Genomic DNA, 9,308 nt, shown 5'->3' on the forward strand with positions numbered 1-9,308 from the left:
GTATTTCTAAGCCAGCCTAGAAAACAAGCATCATTGAGACGCTCTGGTGGAGTGGGGGCTTTTATCAAAAATGATATTAGTAAATATGTTGAAAAAATCGATTCTACATCAGATTACGTATTTTGGATCAAGATAAATAAAAAACCATTTCAGTCAAATAAATGCTTGATATTAGGTATTGTGTATATCCCACCAGAGTCCTCAAGATTCTTCAACCAAGATGAATTATTAATTTTTTGAAAACGAAGTTGTTGATATGTGTTAACTCTTATGGAAATGTTATGTTAACTGCGTGATGCTAATGCTCATATTGGATTGTTGCAGGATTTCTCAGAACCAGACGCATTTTTTGTCAAGCTTTTTTTGATTTGATGAAAATATGGTTGATTTTTTTAATCAGACGGATGTGTTAAGAAGTTTAGGCATAAATGTAAATAGAGCGTCCAAAGACCTTAATATTAATAATTTAGGTAAGAAAACTAGTTGATGTTTGTATAAAATAATAACTTGTATATACTCAATGGTAGATTTGGGATTGATAGCCTTGAAGCGGCTTGTACATTTAAAAATAACTCCGTTATAGATTACACTATAGCCTCTGCAAACTTATTTAAAAATATCTCAAAGATTTCTACATTACTGAACTTGATAGCATTTTTTCCGATGGCCACTCACTTCTTACAACAATTATCGGATCTGACACAGAGGTCTTAAATAATAGTAGTTCAGATGTTAGCGAAACCGAAGCAAGTCCCCAGCACTTTAAATGGCAATCAGATAAAAGTATAGAATTTGTACAAAACATAGACCAAGAACATGTATCACATATTTTAAACCTCTAGAAAATTTTCCTTCGGAGGAATCTGCGCAATCACCATTTCTAGATGATATCATGCAAAACATTTCAATTATTTTTGGAAACTCCGCCAAGAGCACATTTCATACTAGTAATGTACAATCTCAAATGCGTAAAAAAACAAACGCAAAACAAATTACGAATTAAAAACAAAGCCTGGTTCGGGCCTCACTGCAGAAGTAAAAAATCCCAATATAACCGTGCACGTAAAAGCATACAAAGAAAATAATAACCCGCATAACCGAAACTTACTCAACCGCGCAAGCAAGGAGTATAAACGCACGATGAAGTATTACATAAATAAACATAATTTTATCAATGAATCGAAATTGCGTAAATTGAATAAAAGTGACCCCCAAAGGTTATTGGACGTTTTTTTAAATTCCATAAATCGTAATAAAGACATAAAAAACCCCAAAAATTTACAAGAATTTCGTGATTATTTTGAAAAAGTAAATAAACCATCTGAAAATAGCAGCTATATGGCCGATGAAACCGATATGAATTACGAAAATGAAAATATTAAATTCACAAATTACGCATTCCGAAATAAGCAAAGCTATTATAAAATGTAAAAATGGTAAAGCATATAGTAGATCCGATTCCATATCAAACGAATATATTTAAAAGCACTAAGAATATTATGCTACCAATCTATGCAAAACTTTTTCAACAAGATATTGGATACTGGTATTATCCTAGTACTTGGTCAGAGGGCTACATTATTCCAATCTATAAAGGAAAAGGTTTCGAAACTTTCCCCGGAAAACTATAGACCCATTACGATTTTTATCCTGTCTCTCAAAAATATTCACTAGTGTCCTAAATGATAGACTGACAAGGTTTGTCGAAACAAATAACCTGATCCATGGAAATCAAACTGCCTTTAGAAAAAAAATATGTCAACTCTTTGATCATGTGTTTACATTGAATTTTCTCATAGAATTTTTTAAAAAAACAAAAACAAAAACTATATGTCGGATTCATTGATTTCTCTCGTGCATTTGATAATTTACCACGTGCGCAACTTTTCCAAAAATTAATCGATACTGAAATAAACGGAAAATTCCTGAGACTTATCCGCAATATGTATAAAGGGGTTAAATCTTGTATCCAGTTAAATGGCAATACTTTCAGCAATGTTCTCGTGCGATATTGGGGTCCGTCAAGGGGAAAATTTGTCCCCACTTTTATTTTCCCTGTATCTTAATGACCTTTTAGCTTACTTGACATCAAAAGGCAAATTCTGGGATTACATTAGACTACGCATCCGACGAGAACATAGAAACTCTAAACTATCCTAGCTCTTCTCTTTCGCGGACGATACTATTATTCTGGCGCGAAAACCTCAAGATTTTCAGAAATGCTTAAATGATTTCTACTCGTACTGCAACGAATGGAAACTGCAAAATAAATACAGAAAAAACGAAAGTTATTGTTTTCGGCTCGAAATAAACGCGGTACTCGTAACCTAACATTTTACATAAATAATCATCCTATTGAGATAACAGAAAAATATAAGTATCTGGGAGTTGTTTTTAGTCAGACTGGCAAATTTAACAAAGCACGTGACCATATTATAACTCAAGCAAAAAAAGGCGATGCATTTGTTATACAAACGTATTTTTAACCTAAATCTACCTTTAGATCTTCAGCTTAAATTATTTGATAACACAATCTTACCCATACTCACATTTTCAAGCGAAATATGGGGTATAGAAAATAACAACGACATAGAAAAGGTTCATTTAGATTTTCTAAGAAAAATTACAAATACAAGGAAAAAGTACCCCCGCTTATATGTTATATGGGGAATTGGGGCGTTACCCGTTGCAAATAAATATCAATACGAAATTTATTCGGTTTTGGAATATTTCAAAAACAAATGATTCGAATAAATATTCAAATATTATTTACAAAATAATGATTCAAAGCGATAATTCCTACAGATGGCTAAATTCAGTAAAAGATATTTTAAACAATACTGGTTTCCCCTATCTATTCTTGAATCAAGAAGATATTACTATAAATAAATATCCACTTACTAATAAAACAAGTGCTAGTAGATCAATTTATAACAGATTTGAATGGAAAATTACAAGCCTCAAACAAAGGAAAAGTATATTATTTGTATAAACAAGAACATAAAAGAGAAGACTATTTAACAATATTACCGAAAAACTTGTACATACCGCTTCTTAAATTTCGAACAGCTAATCACCGTCTTCCGGTAGAAATTCTAAGATATAACAATACTCCATACAACGAGCGTACCTGCGAAGAAGACGAATTTCACGCCATTATGTCCTGTAAACGTTTTACTGTCATACGGAAAAATATATCCCAGAATATTATTATCAACATCCAAATGTAATCAAGTATAATGAATTGTTAAATAGTACCGACTATGCTACCTTGAAATCTTTAAGTATGTTTGTTTCATATATTTTGAAACAATAAGTTGCTTTCTTCTTATAAATAGAATTAAACAACTCGCCAGGTAAAATTTACTCTGATTGGTCAACGCTACCGACTAAATCCACTTTATGAATGAAATTCCTAGACTGACATGATTACTACAAAATAATCGTGCAACACAATAGTAAATCGTGTCTTTGTATTTATACAGTTATTTGAGATTATTACGAACGTATAGATACTGTTAGTTTTATTCTAATGTCTCCAATTTTTTATTGTATGAAAACTGCTAGATATAAAGTACTAGTTGGGAGAAATTGTCTTGTATAATTATTCTAAATAGAACTTATTTGTGTACATGCAAAAATGCCCGGGTTTTACACTGTTCCCCTGGTAAAGGCTATTTAATCAAAACTTTCATAACATTAGACACGTTATTCTTATAAACTGTTGTTTTCGAAATATTTTTTGCATGTCTCGTTCTATATAAATTGTTAACCCACATATGTTATAATACTGATATTATTTGTAAATTGTCTGTTGTTACATTATATGTAATCTTGACAAAATAAAGAAATATTGTAAAAATATTGTAAAGCAAATGTATTAAATACTGTTGGGAATTTGCAATATTTAAAGATAAACAAAATTTAAAGTAATTAATGTTTGAAATTTCATTGCATCATTTTATCAAATATGTTTCAAAATGCAGTTATATTGTCACTTGTATGAAATAAGTATTTTCCATGTAAAAATAGGAAAACAAGAGGGCTTGATGGTCCTGGCTCCCTCACCTGATATATTCTGCCAGAAAAGGTCCAAATTTTAAATTTTCAGTGTTGATTTAAAGTCAGTAATGAGGTTACATTGGGTTTGTCATTATTTACCCTAGCTGATTTAAAAAAGAATATTTGTAGAATGCCCAATGATGAATATCTATCTAAGCCTGTAGCATTGTAGTTTCATAATTTTAGTATAACTAAGACTTAAATGTATTTTTCTATATCCAAGTTAATATAAACTAAGTGACCCCAGGGTAGGGCTAATTTTGACCCCACAGCCATGGTTTATATTACTTTTGTAGAGTCCTTTTCAAAGAAACATCAGGCATGCACTTGGAGTCAAAAGTCCACTCTTAATAAAAGTCATTAAGTTTTAGCAGAGTTACATAGTACATGTAAAGCATATGTTAAGCTTTTTATGTAAAATTACAATGCCCAAGGCTTTGATATTTGGCATGTATTATTGCTTAGTGGTCATAATACAAATGTTTGACCTCTTAAAAATGACATTCTAATGTGGCCTTATTACTGACTTTTGAATTGTGACCTTTTCCAGTAATATTTCTCAAGTACAGGACCATAATGGCCCTCTTTTTTATACTTATTAGCAGCTTGAATGTAGTAGAGCGGACATGAATATTATGCAAACAGATTCCTGCAAACAAACCCTTTCCCTAAGCGGCAGGGGAGTAATAGATAAATTATAGCCTGCATATTGAACAAAACTGATCTGAAGACATTTTAGAAACGTAGATGTAAAATAATTTCACATAAAGCAAACTTTAGGAAAATAGATTAACAAAAAAACAAAGCATCACTAGAAACTTTTCAATAAAGTCGAACTGGTAAATACAGTAACCAATAGTTTCCTTCATTACTCATTAATTAAAGGCCTCAGAAACAAATATCTTTTTACTTCTTTAGAAAGGGCAAACATAAATTTTATAATGTTGGAATAATGGTTTTAGAGAATGTTTGGTACTTGTTATCTTACGAAAGTAGCACTAAATGTAAAATAATTTGTCATAAAATTAGCAAAATGTACTAGTAAACAAAGTGTAGTATTTTGACTTCTATACAAAATACTATTACTGTACTTATTGCCAAAAAGAAACAGATAAAAAAGATAGTTCTGGTAATTAGCCAATGAGTAATTATTTGGATACTATAAAAGAAAACCAACATGAAAAAGCTTTTTGAGAAATAAAAATGAAATCATTTCTGAGGCATAATGGGCCTTTAAGATTTAACTCTATGGATATTAATTTAATTTAATCCACAAAAAATTGCATCCCTTTATGCATGTCTGCTATAAGTAATCATTGTGCTCAAAGAGCGAAATCTATTTTTAAAATTAATAGTATATTTTTCATATTTCGACAATGACCAACAATTGTTATATAAAAGTAAGCACAGCAAGTGCATTTCAGAATGATAATATCTGTAACATGCAGCAGTTCGGACTGTAATATCCGTCCTAAGGTTACCTAACAAAGTCCACAGAGTTGCTGGGTAGCTCATGGGCGGTTCAGAGAGACAGATATTCCGATCTGAACAGCAAACAGGTCTTTCTTCCATAGATATGTAGCCAAGGGTCACCGGCAGGGCCTTCGCTTTGGGGTCGTTTGGGGAATACTCGCTGGCGTAGTGAGCGCCCTACACGGAAACCCTCGGTTGGTTGGGTGTGTGTGGGATACTGGTGTATTATTATTATCCAGTATCCTCTTTGTTATGATGACTTATTTTACAACTCAAAAGTCCAGTATGATGTTATTTCATTTATTTCTTTATAGCCCATTGAAAGTTCTCAAATACAAAATAATCATATAGTCCACACATATATTTTCACAGCTAGCACCTGAATTTTGCTTAAGTTAAATTTACCTATTTATTTTCTAAGTTAAGACTTGATGTTATACGTCCGAAATTCTATATAAGACTTTTAGATGTTCTCCGTTCCGAAATTAAAATAAGACTCTTAGATGTTCTAAGTTCTGAATTCAAAATAAGACTATTTTAAAATATAAAAAGCAACAATATAAATTAAGAAAGAGTTGTCATAGGAATTAAGCATCAAGCAATATTAGCAATAAATGTCAAAAGATAATCAAGTATGGCTTGTTTGATAACAGACTAGGAAATTGAGAATTAAGCCATAAAGTATTAAAATCAAAAGGTGATAATATTTTCTTATTGACCACTATGACATGTTTATATTAGAGTTGTAAAATTTATCAGTTAAGAATCTAAAAGTAATTTTTATCAAAATATTTATACAACAATGAAATTCTTTTAATGATTATTAAAAATGTAAGTTATTTATGAATATTGAAATTATTGAAATTATTAATGTTTTTTTATAATTAATTTTCTAAAAGCATTTTGACGAGGAAATGCTATGTTACACATCACCTGTCCTTATAAATTGATTGTCCTCAATCATAGTCATATTACATAATGAATACAATAAAAAGAAACATACAAAATCATACAAACAGTTCGGATCCTCAATTATACACACAAACATACAAAATTGATCATACTAGTATTCAAAATGTTTTTTTGTTTTTTTTTCGGAAGTACATTTTTTAAAATCTTCTATTTGAATAGCACTTAGTCAGTTACAATATGTATCTTCCTATTATTTTTTTTATATATATTTTATATTTATTTACATCTAAGTTACACATAATATTTTTCATAATTACTATGATATTTCATCAATGTGCACATTTATATACAAAAATCATTGTGAATTTGAAGAAATAGCAATTAACATGGCATTCCTTTAATGATAATTAAAACATAAGTCTTTATGTTAAATAAAATTATCTCAAAAAGGAAATCTTACATTAGACATGAAAAATATGTCTTTGACAATGTAATAAAAATTACCTATGCTAAATTTGCGGCAACAATAGAATTATTGAGGTCTTCAAAACACAAAAATACATAATTGTTCGGCATTATCTTAATATATCATATGCGACTGTAATTGATAAGTCGGGCCTATTTTGGCATAAAATACAACAATAATTTCTTTAATTTCATTATGGTACCTTTGTACTCATATATAAGTATTTAACTTTCTGTTATGCTGAGATTTAATATGACCCTATATGGCTACGCAACATTTATAACCTCACATATTAGTATAAATTCTAATGAGTTTTCTCAACTCTGAATAACATATTTTTTCACGCAACATGCATTAGTGGACTTTGACTCAATATGAACATACGCAACAAAAATTGTCAGCCACTTTAGTATTAACAAACATTTTTTTTTTCAATATAAACACATAATATATTTGTATGTATGTAACATTTACTATGGTAGAGGTTTAGTATTGTCTATGCAACATTGTTTTTACTCTCCATATAGTATGATAATTTTCAATACATTTTGTTTAGATTTGCTATTTCAAAATTTATGTCTCTGGATTGATTATTTAGTATTAAATTCATATTTGACGTCTTGTATAATAATCCCTTTCTGCTTTGAACAATTTCTTTTTTTTATTTGACAAATAATCCTTCTTTAATTCAATGTCATTTTTTTTTTTTAACACAATTTTTAAAATTCAACACTATTATTTTTCTTGACATTTTTTTTTTTTTATGTACACAAATTATGGCACAATATTCCTTTTTCCCTTTTCCTGATCTTTGTTTTTTCTTGGTTTCGTCTTTGGTTTTTCTTCTGTTTTTGGTTACTTCTTTTTTCTATTTTTTTTTTTATGTTTTCTCTTTTTTTTCTTTTTTTTTTTTTTTTTTTTATGTCTTATCCCTCATCTTCAATTTATTACAATTTTATGCCCTTCTATTAATTTTAAATTTTTGATTTCGTTCTCTTCAGAATTTGGTTGTTTTTTAATTGTAAGGTTCTTACTTTTTTCCTCACTTTTCCAACTATTGGTGTTTTCCATAAGTCCATATTTGTTTTCTTGTTTTGTTCTTCCTTTTCCATCACTAGCTGGATCTTTTACCTTCGGTATTCTCCGCCAAAATCTGTAGCCAAGGGTCGCCGGCAGGGCCTTCGCTTTGGGGTCGTTTGGGGAATACTCGCTGGCGTAGTGAGCGCCCTACACGGAAACCCTCGGTTGGTTAGGTGTGTGTGGGATACTGGTGTATTATTATTATCCAGTATCCTCTTTGTTATGATGACTTATTTTATAACTCAAAAGTCCAGTATGATGTTATTTCATTTATTTCTTTATAGCCCATTGAAAGTTCTCAAATACAAAATAATCATATAGTCCACACATATATTTTCACAGCTAGCACCTGAATTTTGCTTAAGTTAAATTTACCTATTTATTTTCTAAGTTAAGACTTGATGTTATACGTCCGAAATTCTATATAAGACTTTTAGATGTTCTCCGTTCCGAAATTAAAATAAGACTCTTAGATGTTCTAAGTTCTGAATTCAAAATAAGACTATTTTAAAATATAAAAAGCAACAATATAAATTAAGAAAGAGTTGTCATAGGAATTAAGCATCAAGCAATATTAGCAATAAATGTCAAAAGATAATCAAGTATGGCTTGTTTGATAACAGACTAGGAAATTGAGAATTAAGCCATAAAGTATTAAAATCAAAAGGTGATAATATTTTCTTATTGACCACTATGACATGTTTATATTAGAGTTGTAAAATTTATCAGTTAAGAATCTAAAAGTAATTTTTATCAAAATATTTATACAACAATGAAATTCTTTTAATGATTATTAAAAATGTAAGTTATTTATGAATATTGAAATTATTGAAATTATTAATGTTTTTTTATAATTAATTTTCTAAAAGCATTTTGACGAGGAAATGCTATGTTACACATATAATATATTCTATCATATTTTAAATAGTTAACCTCAATAATTAACTTTTCATGGAAATTAATGTCAATTCATCCTTTACTATTTTATTACAGTAATTTTTATTTTATTGCATTTTCGAAACTTATAAATTTGCAACATCGTAAAATATAGTATTTTCTATCCCACTCATTCAATAACAAATATTGATAGACAATTTTGTTTATAACATATGAAAAGAAAAGCTAAAATCTTAATATTCGGGTGGGGCGTCCGTGGCCGAGTGGTCGTGGCCTTCAAAATTTTTGTTCCTCACCACTGTGGGTTCAAATCCCGACAGGGATTTCGGATTCTTTCATGTGAGGAAGCTATCCAGCTAGCTTACGCAACGTGGATGGTTCTACTCAGGTGCCCGTTTGTGCCTGAAATAATGCACGG

This window comes from Ruditapes philippinarum, unplaced genomic scaffold (genome assembly GCF_026571515.1).
Source record: "Ruditapes philippinarum isolate M1 unplaced genomic scaffold, ASM2657151v2 ctg19_1_1_1_1, whole genome shotgun sequence".
Lineage (NCBI taxonomy): Eukaryota > Metazoa > Mollusca > Bivalvia > Venerida > Veneridae > Ruditapes > Ruditapes philippinarum.